The 7,295-nt window shown below is 37.8% G+C and overlaps 1 protein-coding gene across 1 annotated transcript in view; it reads left to right on the forward strand.

Annotated features, from left to right (window-relative positions):
• KCNB2 (potassium voltage-gated channel subfamily B member 2) overlaps positions 1-7,295 on the forward strand; it is a 372,379-nt gene that overhangs the window by 357,843 nt on the left and 7,241 nt on the right. The window lies entirely within an intron of this gene.

Consider the following 7,295-nt stretch of genomic DNA (forward strand, 5'->3'; position numbering starts at 1 on the left):
TCATTGTCTATATTTTTTGTGGTTATTTCTGTTATATATGTCCTATTGAACTTTCAATAAAATATATTTTTTACTAGTTATACCTGAGCGCTCCTGTTTCTCCTTTCATATATAAGATGGTTGTGTGTTTAAGGACATGCAGTGATGTCACAATCACCTGACTAGCCATATGATAGGTGCCTGGGTGTGGTTACAATTATGTAATGGAGGTGTGTTTGGCACATGGGCGCGAGTGCTGGCTAGTCTGAGCCAGAGCAAGGAGGTCTGTGAGATACTGTCTGATAACCGTGAGTGATAGTGTCCGGGGTCAGTGAGAGACGTCTGTGGGATACCTCTGAGGATAAGAGGTATCCGGGAACCTGTGTGGCCAGCGCCAACAGGTAAGGGACAGGGATCCGTGTTATACTGACCGGGGTCAGAGAGAGAGAGACTGTGTTTACTCTATGGGATTCCTCTGAGGATAAGAGGCATCCGGGAACCTGTGTGATGGACGCCAACAGGTAATGGACTATAATCCGTGTTATGCTGACCGGGGTCCGTGAGGGACTGTGGTTCCACTGTAAAGCCGAATGTGTACAGACGGTGTTCAGGCTGTTGCATACTACCAAGTTCCTGAGGTTGTGGTTTATGCTGATGTTGAAATAAACCAAATAGACTGTTTTTGTAAGAAAATCGTGCCTGTGTGCGTTTATCCCTTTGCCAAGCGAGTGTCCCCCAAGACACGCAGTAAGTGCTATCTTACACTATGTACACACAGAGTATTTAGAGAAATTTCTTGAAACAGTTCTACACCAAAAATACCTGAAAAATTGTTTAAAACAGCTTGAAAGACTTTTCTTATTAATTCCCATTGAAATACACCTTGTTGTTCTGTCTTTTGATCATATTTAAATAGCTTCACGTTTTCAAAAAACATCAAAATAAGTGACCTGTCATTTCTTCGAGCATTTTCTGCTAGAAAGCTGCTCCTTAATTTCCAATAAAAGCAAAATCCAATGTTACAAAAACACCAAAAATTCACATAGGCGGGTTTTTTACTTAGCATTTTCTAAACATATTTTAGGCTTTTTCAACTCATAAAGCACTACCATTTCTATTTATTGCATAATGTATTTGCAAAATATTAAAAATGTTAGCAAATGTTTAAAAAACAGTAACGTTTACAGAAAACACTTTGAGAAAAAAAAAAACACTTTAGAACAAAAAATACCTAGAAATTGCATAAAGCGAACTTTTCCTAAAGCGTTTTCCGCTTGTAAAACTTGTTTACAGACTCAAAAAAGCTCTGTATACTCATGCCCCTTACTTCCAGAACAAGTTTTGTGTTAACTTTATGAGGAATCCACATCAAAGAAGTGACATGCCACTTCTTTTTTTTTGCAGTTTTTAAAACTTTATCAGAAAAATATTGATTGCATAACAGCAATGTGGTTTTCCTATTGGAATCAATAAAAAGCTTATTCAAACAGTTTTTGAAGCAACTTTTTAATAATCCACGCAACAAATTCAGTGTAAATGTACCTTGAGAGACCACAGGAAATGCAGCAATTGCCTAACATATTGTCTGCAAATTAAGGTCTTAGGGACTGGTAATGGGGTTAACAAACATCTTATCCAGAAACAAATTGTCATATGGAAAATTAAATATGTTAGTTCATCCAGTTCTTCCTGTGCAAAACTCATTTAGAGAATAAACATTTTAATAGGTTGTTCACTACGCAGACAAGTCCTTATCAATCATTATATTTCCCCCTTTTAAAATAATGAGAGCTATAATCACCTCCGAAACGTGCACCGTCAGCGCCTGATCTCCAGGGCTCGCATGACATTATTATGTCATGTGATCCCTGCAGCCGATCAGTGGCCACTTCACTCTTAGGCTACGTTCACATTAGCGTTAAGCTAATGTGCGTCGGGTTTGCGTCGGCGACGCAGCGGCGACGCATGCGTCATGCGCCCCTATACTTAACATGGGGGACGCATGCGTTTTTTTTTGTTGCGTTGTGCAACATATGCGTCTTTTTTGCCGCAAGCGTCGGACCAAGAAAACACAACAAGTTGCATTTTTCTTGCGTCCGATTTTCGGCAAAAACCGACGCATGCGTCGCAAAACGCAGCGTTTTTGCGTGCGTTTTGACGCGTTTTTGCGTGCGTTGTGCGTTGCATCGCCGACGCAACGGCGCACAACGCTAGTGTGAACGTAGCCTTACTTCTTTCAGATGAAACTGGCACCTGCAAGAAGTGGAAACTGTTTTTGCTCTTTGACTTCCTATCTGAGTGACGTGGCCATTGATTGGCTCCAGGGGACATATGGCTAACAAATTTAATATAGTTACACATTTTATGTTTCCACTGTGTGTAACTATCTAATTGTTTTACAGCTAAATGAAAAAAAAACGTCTCTAAAGTTTTTCATTTTAGCAACTGACAACTAGAAAGGAAAAACATTGCTTTTCTGTACTGATCCCAAGCAAACATATGATTTCACTGGGAAATAAGCATAGAGGTACAATGAATATGTAAAGACGGTTTGCAGAAGCAAACAAAACAAAGCATATGCAAAGCAGCCAGGTGAGACAGTGCCTTCCATTTACTGCACCAGGGAATTGTTTCATTACTTCTGTAGTTTGCACAACAAAGCCCTGGAGATTCCTCTACAGTATTTACTAAAAAACTGTTTTCTATGTATTTAGAAATATATAATGCAATTCTGAAGGCTCTCTTCATTTTTTTTCATTTAGGGATCTTTTGTGCCATTTAAAATGCATTCTCAATCCTTGTAGTCTTCAAATGGAGAGCAGTAATAAAATGAGCCATTCAAGTAATTTTGAGATTCATAGTTTTGCATTAAAATAATAATAATAATAATGAGAAAATAAAAAGTCTATATATACACACACACACAACAAAAAACCTACTTCTTGTTTTGTATAAATTTTAGGACAGTGCCATCTACTGTCTAGTACATTTATAACATTTAACTAAGATACATTTATTTAATCCAAAACACTGATAAAGATGTCTTCACACACAGTGTTTTAGTAATAGTACCACATATTTAGCTGAGTTTTTCAATACATTTATTGATGTAAAAACTCTGTGGCCAGATGTTTGCTGAACGTCACTAGGGAAATATGAAATGTGACACACATACGGCACATTTTTTTCTTTGGAGTTTTTATTACCTATATTTTTTCAGTTCCTGGATATCTTTTTTTGTTCTTGGACTTGTTTATTGTGTTTTGCACCTTTTTGTTTGAACCCAATTCATTATTCCATTTGCGCTTTTTTTTTTCAAAGTCTATTTCATATGTGCTCGCTTGTTTTGTGGGCAGAGTTTAGCTATTTCAGATTTTATTAGTCTGATTCATCGATCGCAGCTATTTAAAAAGTTTCAACACTTGTAATATTAAAAGTTAGATCAAAATAACAACTAAAAAAGCAGAAAAAAACACATTAAGAGAAAAATGTAGTAAAACCACCAAAAACATTAGAAAATTACAAAAAGCATATAAACAAACTGGCATGTTGACATGATTTTTTTAGGCACAAAAAAAGTTTTTTTAACTTCATAATTACAGAAAAAAATATTGAAAAATTGTAGGCAGGTGTGTAAAAAATGCTTCAATGTGAGAATGCTTTCAAAAATAGAAGTGTTAATAGGCCTCACATGTTGTTCCCAGTTCTGAGCTGGCAGCACTATTGAGCATCTTCCAATTTTGAAGGGTAGTAAGGCTGATGTGCCCTACATCTGATGCATTAAGTTTCCTTGGCCAACCATCTTATGTACAGTCCTCAACTTTGTTCATTTCTTGGTGCTTCATCAAAAGAGCTTGAAAAATACATCTTCAAACCACAGTCTGCTTTGAAATCTTTGCTTGGTAGAGACCTTGCTGATGCACTATAACTACCTTGGTGTCTTGTTGCTGTGCTCAGTCTTACCACAGTGTATGACCTGTGACATGAAACTGTTTTCCACAACCTCACCTAGTCTTAAGACCTTCACAGCTGTTTCAGTTAATGACTGTTTTTCAGCCTATATATGAAGATTATTATCATGTTTGGTACAAGTGGTTACTCATACATCTCCCGATAATCCTAAAAAATCACTCACTTTGTGCAAGTGTACCTAGAAGTACTGATGCTGTTTTAACGGCAAAAGGGTGGTCACTCGAAATAATTATTTGATTTAGGTTTCTCTTTTGTACATTCACCTTGCAGTTTGTTAAATGAGAAAACTAAGAAATCAACACTTCATTCCACTTTTTTTTGCTTCTTAAGGACTTTCTAACTTTGCAGCATTTTAGCCACACTTGCCTAAAACTTTTGCACAGTACCATATTTATTTGTATATATACAGTAGTAGAAAAATGTAACAGATACATGCCAAGTCATAACACTGATGTGAACAGAGCAATTGGTTGGGTTTTTTTGCCTTCTCTGAATCAACATTGCATATAATGTGCTTTATTCTTTTAGCTATTTGTTTCTATTCACTGTTGTTGATGGACTATACATTTAATGAAAGTTCCAAGATTGAAATGGAAAAAAAAGCATTGTAACTATGTCTTAAAATGGCGAGCATAATTGTGGAGTTTCTATTTTTCCTTCTTCCTAACATTATGTACCTAAAACCAAGGAATCTGCTGTATTTAATTATATTTTCACGATGCTTAGTCAGACTTGTGTGCATGCTGCTGTTATTAAACTTTACAAATCCAGTAGACGCTATTGATCTGCCATTTATATTTTAGCATTTTTCTACTGCAGGGTTTTAAGCTCCCCCAGCAGGTGTAAGACTACAATAATACATGTAAATAATGCAATTAATCTCGGTACATGAGGTCTCTGTTTTTACAGACTCGGCATATAATCTTGATTGGTTACTGTTTTAGGATACTTCTAGCTCATTTCTTTGTATTGTTATTATAAAATGTCAGACTGACTATTGCTGAGTTTTACAAAACGAAGTGTAAGAAATAGCAGAGGAACAAAGATTTATATTTATACAGTTTTTATTTGTATAATATTTGCATTAAAAGAAATTAAAGGAATAGCATCCAATCTCCTGTAAAGTTTAAGAAATGTTGCCTTATGGCTTTCTTAATGTTTTCAGGTAGAAGCCTAGTGGTAATATTGGCAAGATCAAATTTTGCGGCTTTGCATAATACTGCAGCTCAGCTCCATCCTCTTGAGCAGATTTCAGGGGTCTGACTGAAGGGGCATTTTCACTGCGAGATGATGAACGAGCATTGTTAAAAACGCTTGTGCTCGGTGGTGCATCATCCTGTGTAAACAGGACTTGCATTGCCGAGAATAATGGCAGCCTATGCTCACTGAGAGATCTAGTGTAGGCGCTCAAACATCCTCCAATTGGTAAAAGTTTACTGATCGGCGATCTATATAAATGGACCCTTACACCAGTTATGAATTGATGGCAAATTCAGAATCCTGGATGAACCTTTTAAAAATACTAACAGAACTGCTTTAATGAAGAAACAAGTTTTAATTCTTTACATGTGGGTTTCCATACCTCATGCATTCAATGCAAATTTTTTGGATTTTGTTTCTAATGTAATGACAATCATAAGCTTTGAGTTATCTGATTTTAAATACCGTATACACTTGAGTATAAGCCGACCCGAGTATAAGCCGACCCCCCTAATTTTGCCACAAAAAAACTGGGAAAACGTAATGACTCGAGTATAAGCCTATGGTGGAAAATGCAGCAGCTACCGGTAAATGTCAAAAGTAAAAATAGATACCAATAAAAGTAAAATTAATTGAGACATCAGTAGGCTGAAAGTGTTTTTGAATATCCATATTGAATCAGGAGCCCCATATAATGCTCCATAAAGTTTATGATGGCCCCACAAGATGCTCCATATTAAAATATGCCCCATATCATCCTGCATAAAGGTTAATAATGGCCCCATAAGATGCTCCATAGACACGTGTCCAATATAATGCTGCACAAACCTTGATTATGGCCCCATAAGATGCTCCATACAGACAGTTGCCCCATATAATGCTCCACAAACGTTAATTATGGCCCCATAAGATGCTCCATAAAGAAATTTGCACCATATAGTGCTGCACAAACATTGATTATGCCCCATAAGATGCTCCATACAGACACTTGCCCCATATAGTGCTGCACAAATGCTAATTATGGCCCCATAATATGCTCCATAAAGATATTTGCGCCATATAGTGCTGCACAAACGTTGATTATGGCTCCATACAGACACTTGCCCCATTTGCTGTTGCTGCGATAAAAAAATAAAAAATCACATACTCACCTCTCCGTCGCTCAGGCCGCCGCCATTTTCAATATTCACCTAACTTCGTTCCGGCGCCGCTCTATCTTCAGCATCTTCAGCACTGATGTTCAGGCAGAGGGCGTGCACTAACCACGTCATCGCGCCCTCTGACCTGAGCATCACTGCAGAAGACGCTGAAGATGGAGCGGTGCCGGAACGAGGAGCAGGTGAATATCGCGCAGTGTAGCGCTCCCCTTCCCGTTATACTCACCTGCTCCTGGCGCGGTGCAGTCCCTGGCTCCCCAGCACCGCAGCTTCTTGCTGTATTGAGCGGTCACTGTTACCGCTCATTACAATAATGAATATGCGGCTCTACCCCTATGAGAGGTGGAGCAGCATATGCATTACTGTAATGAGCGGTACCATGTGACCGCTCACTACAGGAAGAAACTGGGGCGCCGGGGAAGCAGGGACCTGCAGGGACCACGCCAGGAGTAGGTGAGTATAATTAGACAGCCCCCGCTCCCCCTCCCCTGCCAACCCCTGGGTATGATTCGAGTATAAGCCGAGAGGGGGACTTTCAGCCCAAAACAATGGGCTGAAAATCTCGTCTTATACTCGAGTATATAATTCAACTTTCTACTAAATTTATAGAAAAAAGAATTAACATGTAGGAATATTATGTAGTTTGGACTAGCTCACATGCAACAATAAGGATCTAATCACGATAGGTCTTGCTAGTGACACTAGGAAAAAGGAAGCATTGCACAACAATGAATTAAATCAATGGGTCACCCATTTAATGATCAAATTTATTGCACACTCCAGAAATAACAGCTAGGTAGGGGATGGGAAAAATAACATACTGTATGTAATGAATACATCCACTGGTGATATATATAATGGCAATAATAGTGTCTTACAAATATTTTGGTGGTTTCTAATATCTAATTTTCTTGACATACAGTTGATTATATTTATAAAAAGTATCTGTAATATTAATGATTTATGTTTCATTTGTTATAACTGACA

Source organism: Ranitomeya variabilis, chromosome 6 (genome assembly GCF_051348905.1).
Source record: "Ranitomeya variabilis isolate aRanVar5 chromosome 6, aRanVar5.hap1, whole genome shotgun sequence".
Lineage (NCBI taxonomy): Eukaryota > Metazoa > Chordata > Amphibia > Anura > Dendrobatidae > Ranitomeya > Ranitomeya variabilis.